Source organism: Nicotiana tabacum, chromosome 14, assembly GCF_000715075.1.
Source record: "Nicotiana tabacum cultivar K326 chromosome 14, ASM71507v2, whole genome shotgun sequence".
NCBI lineage: Eukaryota > Viridiplantae > Streptophyta > Magnoliopsida > Solanales > Solanaceae > Nicotiana > Nicotiana tabacum.
This window is the reverse complement of record NC_134093.1, coordinates 103657270-103669839: the sequence shown is the minus strand read 5'-3', so window position 1 is coordinate 103669839 and position 12570 is coordinate 103657270.

Sequence of the window (12570 nt, the reverse complement as noted above, 5' to 3'; positions counted from 1 at the left end):
GAATAATACAAATAAATATTTGAATGAAAATGAAGTTGTCTGAAAGAAATACACAGCTACGATAAAGTGGAAGGGAATTTCAGAACTGCGAATGCCAAAGAGTTATACCTCAAGTCTCCTACGAATATCTGAATCCGATAAAATATATTGTATGCCACTGGGACAAATTTCAGTATCTGCAGAAGAAGTGCAGAGTGTAGTATGAGTACAACCGACCCCATATACCCAGTAAGTGCCGAGTCTAATCTTGACGAAGTAGTGACGAGGCTATGGTAGGTCACTTATATTAACCTGTACGCAATAATAATAATAACAACAATAATAGAAATAAAACAGGTAACTCATTTCAACAGTTGAAGTCAACTCGTCAGTCATAACCAATTATTATTTCAATCAGTTTCCGTTGCGGCGTGCAACCCGATCCAACAATATATTCATATTCAATTCTTTTGCGGCGTGCAACCCGATCCCACAATATATTTATTTTTATTTAATCCCGTTACGGCGTGCAACCCGATCCTCAATATATCTATTCAATCAATTTTATTGCGACGTGCAACCCATTCCTCAAATATATTCATTTCAATCAATTCTGTTGCGGCGTGCAACCCGCTCCTCCAATATATTCACTTTTATCTCTGTTGCGGCGTGCAACCCGCTCCTCAAATAATATAATTTACCAATTCTTATAAAAAAATTACTCAAATAAATACAACAATTAATATAAAATTATAAGACAACAAGCATACACTAATTATGATTTATTTAGAAATAAGTGACGATAAGTAGAAATTAAGGAGGAAATGTGCAATTTAATAATTAGTATGCTCAATGTCAAGTAGCAATTAAGTCACATAAATCAAATAAGCATGTAGCAATTATAGCAAGGATTCAAGGCATAATATTGAGCAAGGAATATGAGAGAAACAATTAATATAATAATTACTTCATGATTTAAAATAATTTATGATTTTCAAATAATTATGCAAATAATTAATTTGACGACGTATAGACACTTGTCACCTCGCCTATACGTCGTTCACATAAATTTCACATAACAAATAATTTAAGGGTTCTATTCCCTCAAGTCAAGGTTAACCACAACACTTACCTCGCTTCGCAACCAGTTTTAAGATTCCAATAAACCTTTGCCTCGCGAATTCGTGTAAAAAAGCTTCAAATCTAGTCACAAATAATTCAATATACTCAACACGAATCGTAGGAATTAATTCCATATGAATTTACTAATTTTCCGGATTAAAATCCAAAATTCATTTTAAAAATCGACAGTGGGACCCACGTATCGAATCCCGAAAAAACTCACGAAATTCGAACACATGTTCCGATACGAGTCCAACCATACAAAAATTATTGAATTCCGACATCGAATTGTCTTTCAAATCCTAAATTTTTATTTTTGAAAAGTTTTACAAAAAATCTCCAATTTCTTCCACCTAAATCCGAAATAAATGATGAATATTGAAATGGATTTATGAAATAAAATCACTTGTGGATAGAGAACACTTATCCAAGTCGAATTCGTGAAACCCCCTTTGGAATCGCCCAAACTAAGCTCCCCAACTCTATTTTTGTCAAAAATGGCAAAACCACCGTTTATAGAGCATCTGTTGATTTCGAGCGCCACAATTCCCATCGCTAGGGCTAGCGCCCCACCCTACCCTAGGCGCTGGTGGGGACGGAAAATCTTTCCTAGCACGAAAATGGGCACAACTCTCTCATACGATGTCCGAATTCGATGATTCTTTTTGCTATGGCTCCGAAATTTCAATATTGATCTAATGCTTCAATAAAAACTGAATTTGGAGCTCATTTGAATAATGTGATTCCATTTATTCTTGAAGAAATGACGTCGAAACATTCTAGAATATCCAAATTAAATTCTGTTAACCATCCAAAATCCACCCGAGGCCCTCGGGACCTCAACCAAATATTTCAAAAAGTCCTGTAACATAATACGGACTTACTCGGGGACTCAAATCACGTCAGATAACGTCAAAATGACAATTCACACCTCGATTCGAAATTATGAGTTTCAAACTTTTCACTTTACAAAACCCGCGCCGAAACGTATTAAATGAATCCGGAATGATTTCAACTTTGGCGCACAAGTCATAAATGACATAACATAGCTATTCCAACTCTCTTAATCTCAACCCGATATCGATAAAGTCAAATTCACGGTCAAACTTTGGAAATCTTTAGCCTTTAGATTTCTAGTTTCTATTAAATGGCGATAATTCGATGTAGGGACCTCCAAATTCGATTCCGGGCATACGCCCAAGTCCCAAATCACAATACGGACCTACCGAAACTGTCAAAATACTAATCCGGGTCTGTTTGCTCAAAACGTTGACCAAAGGCAACTCAAATGAGTTTTGAATTTTGAAGCCCCATTTCACATTTTAATCAATTTTTCACACAAAAACTTTTCGAAAAAAATTACAGATTGTGCCCGCAAGTCGAGTGATGCTGAAGGGTTCTATTCGAGGTCTCAGAATATAGAAATAAATATTCAAAATAAAATATAACTTATTGGGTCATCACAACCAATATTTTGTTTTGAAGGCTTGTCATGCATCCCCATATGATGGCCATTTGGGGGGAGTAATGACAGCCGCGAAAGTGTTGGAGTCGGGCTTCTATTGGAAAATATTGTTCAAAGATGCACACTTTTAGGTGAAGGGTTATGATGAATGCCAACGGACCGGGAATATTTCTCACCGACAGGAGATGCCCATGAACCCAATCCAGGAGGTGGTGTTTGATGTATGGGGAATCAATTTCATGGGGCTTTTTGTTAGCTTATATGGTAACAAGTACATACTTGTAGCTGTGGACTATGTGTCAAAATGGGTGGAAGCTGTGGCACTCCCTACAAATGATGCAAAGGGAGTCATTGGTTTTTTGAGAAAGAACATATTCACCCGGTTTGGCACTCCAATGGCAATAATCAGTGATGAAGGCACACACTTTTGCAACCGAGCTTTCGCAAAGTTGTTAGAAAATATTGTGTTCGCCACAAGGTTGCCACCCCATATCATCCACAAACAAGCGGGTAAGTGGAAGTGTCGAATAGAGAAATAAAGAGTGTGTTGAAAAAGACCGTGAATGCTACAAGAACCCGTGGGCCTATCGTACCGCTTATAAAACTCCAATTGACATGTCACTTACCCGTGGAGTTGGAGCATAGAGCTTTGTGGGCATTGAGGCAACTGAATCTCAATATGGAAATTGCAGGTACAAGTAGAGTCATAGAGTTGCACGAGCTTGATGAGTTTTGTTACCATGCTTTTGAGAGCACAAGGCTATATAAGGAGAGAATGAAGATGATGCATGACAAAAATATTCTTGAGCAAAATTTTAAAGCTGGAGACGTGGTATTGCTATATAACTCGAGATTGAAATTATTTCCGGGTAAGCTGAAATCTAGATGGTTAGGACCATTCAGAGTAGTGCAAATGCTCTCAAATGGAGTTGCAGAAATTGTCACGGCCCAAAATCAACCGTCGTGATGGCGCCTATCATGGAACTAGGCCAGCCCCCAACTCAACAGCCCAACACCAACAACAATAAGTTTGAAAACATTAACAGAAGCATTCAACATTAAAGAAAAACTATTTGAAACATAAGAAAATCCCAAAGTGATACAATCCAGCCCAAAACTAGGGTGTTACTGCATACATGAGCGTCTAGATCAAAAATACTGTCTACTACAGTATCTAGAGATATAAACTGAAAGTACGACAAAGATAAAGAAGGAGATTCAAGGCCCGCGAACACTGTGCATCTACCTTGATAGTCTCCAAAACTCTAGAATCCTCAATCAGCAACCGTCGCTACGACCGGTATCGCCTGGATCTGCACACGAGGTGTAGGGAGTAACGTGAGTACACCAACTCAATAAGTAACAAGTCCAAACTTTGGACTGAAAGGTAGTGACGAACTCAACCTCACCAGATATAACAAAAAATAAATTTGCAGAAATGTAGGCATGCTTTCAAGTCATATATACAGCTCAAACAGTAAAGGAAGTACAAATCTGAACAGTGTAAGGTATACAACTCAGCTATCTCTACATGCCAATGCACAGATTGTATGAAACGCGCCATGTGCTCCACTCTTAAGTATTCAACCACTCGGTACTATATATGGCCATCCGGGCCAGGGAAATCCATCTCGGAACATATACAACACTGACTATAAGTCACCAGTACCGAGTAAAAAGGGCAATCCAACCTTGTGGAGAAATCCAACTCCAGGTATCACGTACTTCGGACAAATACATGTCCAGGGAAATCCATCCTTCAATAATATCATCTGCGCTCACTAGGGGTGTGTTACAGACTCCGGAGGGGCTCCTACACTCCAAGCGCTATCATAATTATCAATATGACCACTGCGGCGTGCAGCCCGATCCCATAACTGTCACTCATAACCAGGCACTCGGCCTCAATCAGTCATCAACCTCTCTAGTCTCACCACGGGATCACAACGTCATGAAAACAACTCGGAACAATGATATGATGAATCAATAAATTACTGAGACCGAGATATGATATAAAAATGCATGATCATGACTGAGTATGGAATAGTAAATGAAACTAGTGAGATGACAGCAAGAAACGACTGCTGAGGTTCCAACTAATATCGGCACAAAGCCTAAACCTGATATCAAACATGATTTAAAGCTCAATTACTTTATCACAGGTTGAATGCAAGGATATTAACTGAATAGAGTCACTAAACGGTGCCACAGAATCACCCAGGCCACAATTCTCATGGTGCACGCCCGCACGCCCGTCACTTGGCATATGCATCACCTCAATACCAATCACATAACACATAATCTGGTGTTTCGAACCCTCGGAACCAAGTTTGGAAGCATTACTTACCTCAAACCAAGCAAATTTCCAACTCTACGATGCCCTTGCCTCTCAAGTCGGCCTCCAAACGTCCCGAATCTAGCCACAAGCAATACAATACGATCAATATAAGCTAAAGGAACCAATTCCATAAGAAAAATACCAAATTATAGCCAAAATCTGAAATCGACTCAAACCCGGCCCCCGGGGCCACGTCTCGAAATCCAGCAAAAATCACAAAACCCGAAATCCCATTCACTCACGAGTCTAGTCATACCAAATTTACCAAAATCCGACAACAAAATCCCCTTCAAAACCTCAAAATTCTATCTCACGAACTCTTCTAATTTTTACCCAATTATTCACCCCAAATCACAATTTAGATGATAAAAATCAAGATATAATCATGGAATTTAACGAAAATAAAGTGATAAACACTTACCCCAATTAACTCAGAGAAAATCCCTTCAAGAATCTCCCAAATCCGTGATCTATAGCTCAAAATATGCAAAATGAGCTCAAACCCTTGATTTTTGAATTTAACATTGCCTGCCCAGATTTCTTCTTCGCGAACGCGACCGTCCTCTCGCCTTTGCGTAGACCAACTCAGACTGCCTCTACACTTTACTCTTCGCAAACGTGACAACTGCTTCGCGAACGCGATGCCTTACCAGCTCAAACCTTCGCGAACGCGACCCTCACCTCGCAAATGCGTAGACCAAAGACCTGGGGTCCCCAATAGCCTTACTCCTCTTCGCGAACATGACGCCACTCACGCGTTCGCGATGCACACACTGCCCTACCCTTCAAGTTCGCGTCGCAAACGCGTAGAACAAAAATTCACCTTCTCAGAAATACTCTTCGCGAACGTGAGGCCCCTCTCGCGAACGCGTAAGAGGAAACCAGAACCAAAATACAGCAGCAGATCAGCTCTCTCACTAAGGCTAAAAATGATCTGTTAACTACCCGACACTCACCCGAGGCCCTAGGGACATCAACCAAACATACCAACGCGTCCCATAACAGCGTATGAACTTAGTAGAACATTCAAATCAACTTTCATAACACCAAAAACACGAATTACACACGGATTTAAGCATAATGAACTTAGAAATTTCTGAATTCCACAAACGACGCCGAAACATACCAAACCACGTCCGCATGACCTCAAAGTTTGTACACAAGTCAGAAATGATACCACGAACCTACCCCGACTTCCGAAAATCCAATCCGACCCCGATATCAAAATTTCCACTACCGGCCAAAATCGCCAAAATTTTAACTTTCGCCAATTCAAGCCTAAATCTACCACGGACCTCCAAACCATATTCCAGGCATGCTCCTAAGTCCGAAATCACCTAACGGAGCTAATGGAACCATCGAAATTCAAATTCGAGGTCGTTTACACATAATTCAACTTCTGGACAACTTTTCTAACTTAATCTTTCAATTAAGAGACTATGTGTCTAAATTCACTCCGAACCCGAACCAACTAACCTGGTATAATATAATATAGCTGAAGAACACAAAAAGAAGCAGGAAATAGGGGAGCGGAGCTATAATTCTAGAAACGACTGGCTGGGTCGTTACATCCTCCCCCTCTTAAACAAACGTTCCTCCTCGAACGAGTCTAGAAACATACCTTAAGCCTCAAATAGGTGTGGATATCTGCTCTGTATCTCCCGCTCAGTCTCCCAGGTGGCCTCCTCCACAGACTGATCTCTCCACTGCACCTTCACTGAAGTTATATCCTTTGACCTCAACTTTCGAACATTCCGATCCAAAATGGCTACCGGCTCCACATCATAAGTCATATCACCCTCCAACTGAACCGTGCTGAAATCCAAAACATGGGACGAATCACCAATATACTTCTGGAGCATAGAAACGTGAAACACTGGATGCACACTCGACAAGTTGGGTGGCAAGGCAAGCTTGTAAGCCACCTCCCCTACCCTCTGAAGCACCTTAAAAAGCCCAATGAACCGGGGGCTCAACTTGCCCCTCTTCCCAAACCTCATAACACCCTTCATGGGTGATACCTTCAGCAATACCTTCTCCCCAACCATGAAATACACATCACGGACCTTCCTGTCCGCATAGCTCTTCTGCCTAGACTGCATCGTGCGAAGTTGCTCCTGAATCGATTTCACCTTGTCTAATGCATCCTGGACCAAGTATGTACCCAAGAGCCTAGCCTCACCCGGCTCGAACCATCTAACTGGAGATCTACACCTCCTCCCATATAAAGCCTCATATGGAACCATCTTAATGCTCGACTGATAATTGTTGTTATATGCAAACTCCGTGAGCGGCAAAAACTGGTCCCATGAACCCCCAAAGTCAATGACACAAGCGCGTAACATGTCCTCCAATATCTGGATAGTGCGCTCGGACTGTCCGTCTGACTGAGGGTGAAAGGTTGTGCTCAACTCAACCTGAGTACCCAAATCTCGCTGCACGGCCCTCCAAAACTGCGATGTAAACTGAGTGCCCCTATCTGAAATGATGGAAAGTGTGACACCGTGCAGGCGAACAATCTCTCGGATGTAAATCTCAGCCAGCCGCTTTGAAGATTAAGTGGTGCTAACTGGAATGAAGTGTGAGGGCTTGGTCAGTCGATCCACAATAACCCAAATAGCACCGAACTTCCTCGAAGTCCGTGGGAGCACAACTACGAAGTCCATGGTGATCTGCTCCTACTTCCACTCTGGGATCTCTAACCTCTGAAGCAAGCCACCCGGTCTCTGATGTTCATACTTAACCTGCTGACAGTTGAGACACCAAGCCACAAACCCAACTATATTCTTCTTCATCTGCCTCCACCAATAGTGTTGCCTCAAATCCTAGTACATCTTCGCGGCACCCAGGTGGATGGAATACCGCGAGTTGTGGGCCTCCTCAAGAATCAACTCCCGGAGACCATCTATATTAGGCACATATATCCGACCATGCATCCTCAACACGCCGTCGCCACCAATAGTCACATCCCTAGCATCACCTCGCTGAGCCCTGTCCTGAAGAACGAGCAGGTGGGGGTCATCATATTGACGCTCCATGATACTGTCATAAAGAGAAGACTTGGAGACCACACAATCCAATACCCGACCCGACTCTAAAATATCCAATCTGACAAGCTGGCCAGCTAAGGCCCGAACATCCAATGCCAGAGGTCTCTCTACTACTGGAAGATATGCTAGACTCCCCAAACTCTCCTCCCGGTGAATCAAAGCATTGGCTACCACATTGGCCTTCCCCGGATGGTACAAAATAGTGATATCATAGTCCTTGAGAAGCTCCAACCATCTCCGCTGGCGCAAATTAAGATCATTCTGCTTGGACAGGTGCTGCAAACTCTAGTGATCAGTGTAGATCTCACAATGAACCCCGTACAAAATAGTACCAACAAATCTTTAAGGCATGCACAATAGCCGCTAACTCAAGATCATGGACATGATAGTTCTTCTCATGGTTCTTCAACTCACACGAGGCATAGGAAATTACCCTACTCTCCTGCATCAGAACACATCCAATACTTATCCTCGAAGCATCACAATACATGGTATAAGAACCTGAAACAGACGACATAAATAGAACTTGAGTTGTGGTCAAAACAGTGTTGAGCTTCTGGAAGCTCTCCTCACACTCATCCGACCACCTGAATGGAGCACCCTTTTAGGTCAATTTGGTCAAGGGCGATACAATAGATGAAAATACCTCCATAAAATGACAGTAATAGCCTGCCAAACCAAGGAAGCTCCTAATCTCCGTGGTTGAGGACGGTCTATGCCAACTCTGCACCGCCTCTATCTTCTTCGGATCCACCTGAATACCCTCACTGGACACCACGTGCCCCAAAAATGCTACTGAACCAAGCCAAAACACACACTTGGAGAACTTTGCTTAAAGATTCTCCTCCCTCAATCTCTGTAATACAATCCTCAGATGTTGAGCATGTTACTCCTGGCTGCGAGAGTACACCAAGATGTCATCAATGAATACAATAACAAATGAGTCCAAATAGGGATGGAATACACTGTTCATCAAATGCATGAATGCTGATGGGTCATTGGTCAGCCAAAAAGACATCACTATGAACTCATAATGGCCATATCGGGTCCTGAAAGCTGTCTTAAGAATATCCGAATCCTGAATCTTCAGCTGGTGATACCCAAACCTTAAATCAATCTTGGAGAACACCCTCGCCCCATGAAGCTTGTCAAATAGATCATCAATACGTGGCAAAGGATACTTGTTCTTGACCGTGACCTTGTTCAACTGCCTGTAGTCAATGCACATCCTCATAGAACTATATTTCTTCTTTACAAAGAGAACTGGTGCACCCCAAGGTGACACGCAAGGCCAAATAAACCCCTTATCAAGGAGTTCCTGAAGCTGTCCCTTCAAATCCTTCAACTCCGCCGGTGCCATATGATACAGTGGAATAGAAATGGGCTGAGTGCCCGGCACCATATCAATACCGAAGTCAATATCCCTATCAAACGGCATGCCCGGCAGGTCTGCAGAAAACATATCTATAAAATCATACACCACATGAACAGAATCAATAGCAGGGACCTCTACACTAACATCCCTCACAAAAGCCAAATAAGATAAGCAACCCTTCTCAACCATCCGTTGAGCCTTCAAGTATGAAATCACTCTACTGGGAACATAGTCTATAGAACCGCTCCAATCAACCCTCGGCAGCCCTGGCATCGCCAATGTCACAGTCTTAGCGTGATAATCTAGAACAACATGACATGGAGACAATCAATCCATACCCAATATCACATCAAAATCGACAATACCGAGCAGCAAAAGATCCACTCTGGTCTCCAGACCCCCAATGTTCACCACACATGACCGATATACGCGGTCCATAATAATAGTACCACCCACATGAGTAGATACATGAACAGATGAAACTAAAGACTCATGCGGCATATCCAGAAAATGAGTGAAATACGAGGAAACATATGAATAAGTGAAACCAGGGTCAAATAATACAGAGGCATCTCTGTGACAAACTGAGACAATACCTGTAATCACGGCATCTGAAGTAATGGCATCTGGTCTGGCTGGAAGGGCATAGAAACGGGCCTGGCCACCCTCTGATCTGCCTCCCCCTCTCGGGCGACCCCTAGCTGACTGAGCTCCATACATAGCTGGCTGAGAGGGTGGTAGAGGAACTAGTGTTGAACTCGAAGGCTGACTCCTCTGCTGAGATGAACCTCCCGTCAGGCGGGGACAATACCTCTTGATATGACCTAAATCCCCACACTCAAAGCAACCTCTACCGGCCACTGGGGAATGAAGGGAACCCCGAGCACTAGAATAACTGCTAGAAGGTCCTGACACAGATGAACCATGAGCTGATGGTGCATACGACAGACTCTGAGCTGGTAGCGCAACGAATGATGGCTGGCCCTGCTGATAACCATGGGGCCCATGACCGGATGATGCACCTCGGTGTACTGGCCGAGCCGTCTGAGCATGCCTGAAAGGATGACCTCTACCGTGCTGGAACTGACCCCCAGAAGGAGTACCACTAAATCCACCCTGTCCACGAGGCCTCTTGGCCTATCTCTCAACCCTCTCCTAACTTTGAACCATCTCAATCTGATGAGCAATGTCAACAACCTCATCAAAAGTAGCACTAGACACTCTCTCTCTAGTCATAAGCAATCACATCTGATAAGTGAGGCCATCTATAAACCTCTTGATCCTCTCCCTGTCTGTGGGAACAAACCAGATAGCATGACGGTCCAACTCTGAGAATCGCATCTCATACTGCGTCACAGCCATATCACCTTGATAAACGTGCTCAAACTGTCTGCTCAGCTCCTCTCTGTGGGACTGAGGCAAGAACTTCTGCAAAAAGATAACGGAGAAGTGCTGTCAGGTAAGGGGCGTTGCACCGACCGACCTACGCCTCTCGTAAGCCTCCCACCAACTGAATGCAGCCCCAGAGAAATGAAAGGTAGTGAACAAGACCCTACTGGTCTCCAGAATACCTGTTGTATGGAGTATCCTCTGACACATGTCCAAGAAACCCTATGCATCCTCTCCTTCTACACCACTGAAATATGGAGGTTGGAGTCTCCCAAACCTCTACAATCTATGCTGCTCATCCTCATGCATATCAAGAACCACATAGTCTTAAGCAGTTGCAACCGGCTGGGCTCGTGGTGCCCCGGTATCTGGAATCCTTGTACCACCTGATCTGGTGTGCGGGCAATGGGAGTCTGAGCACCTCCCCTGGCCTGAGAAGTGGCTGCTACGGCCGGAACAGAGACTGCGTGAGCAAGACTGGTACATATGGTCAGAATCTGAGCTAAGGCCTCCTGAAGGCCTGAAATCATAATATGCATAGATGGTGCCTCAGCTGGTGCATCAACAACTGGAATCTAGTCCTGATCTAGGGCAACTGGTTGATCTGTAGGTACTACCCCAACCGTTGTGTGGATTGTACCTCTGCCCCTACCGCGGCCTCTACCGTGCCCTCGGCCTCTCACGGCCCTGGCTGGTGGTACTGGTGGTCGCCCATCCTACCCGGTAGTATGAGTCCTCACTATCTGTGAGAAAATGAAACAACAAATGTTTAGTTACTAGAATCAACAGATTAGCACGACAAGAATTCAAGAATGTGTAGTTTCCTAAGGGTTATGCAGCCTCTCGAAGATAAGTACAAATGTCGCTGTACCGATCCGCAAGACTCTACTAAACCCGCTCATGACTCGTGAGACCTATGTAACCTAAGATCTGATACCAACTTGTAAAGACCCAAAATCAACCGTCGTGATGGCGCCGATCGTAGAACTAGGCCAGCCTCAACTCAACAGCCCAACACCAACAACAATAAGTTTAAAAACGTTAACGGAAATATTTAACATTAAAGAAAAACTGTTTGAAACATAAGAAAATCCTAAAGTGATACAATCCAGCCCAAAACTAGGGTGTCAATGAGTACATGACCGTCTAGATCAGAAAAAAAGACTACTACAGTGTCTATAGATAAAAACTGAAAGTATGACAAAGATAAAGAAGGAGAGTCAAGGCCCGTGAATGCTGTGCATCTACCTTGATAGTCTCCAAAACTCTAGAATCCTCAATCAGCAACCGCCGCTATGACCGGTATCGCCTAGATCTGCACACGAGGTGCATGGAGTAACGTGAGTACACCAACTCAGTAAGTAACAAGTCCAAACTTTGGATTGAAAGGTAGTGACGAATTCAACCTCACCAGGTATAACAAAAAATAAATGTGCAGAAACGTAGGCATGCTTTCAAGTCAAATATACAACTCAAACAGTAAAGGAAGTACAGATCTGAACAGTGTAAGGTATACAACTCAGCTATCTCTACATGTCAATGCACAGACTATATGAAACGCACCATGTGCTCCACTCTTAAGTATTCAACCACTCGGTACTATATATGGCCATCCGATCTAGGGAAATCTATCTCGGAACATATACAACACTGACTATAAGTCACCAGTACCGAGGGAAAAGGGCAATCCAACCCTGTGGAGAAATCCAACTCCAGGTATCACGTACTTCGGACAAATCCATGTCCAGGGAAATCTATCCTTCAATAATATCATCCGCGCTCACTAGGGGTGTGTTACAGACTCCGGAGAGGCTCCTACAGCCCAAGCGCTATCATAATCATCAATATGACC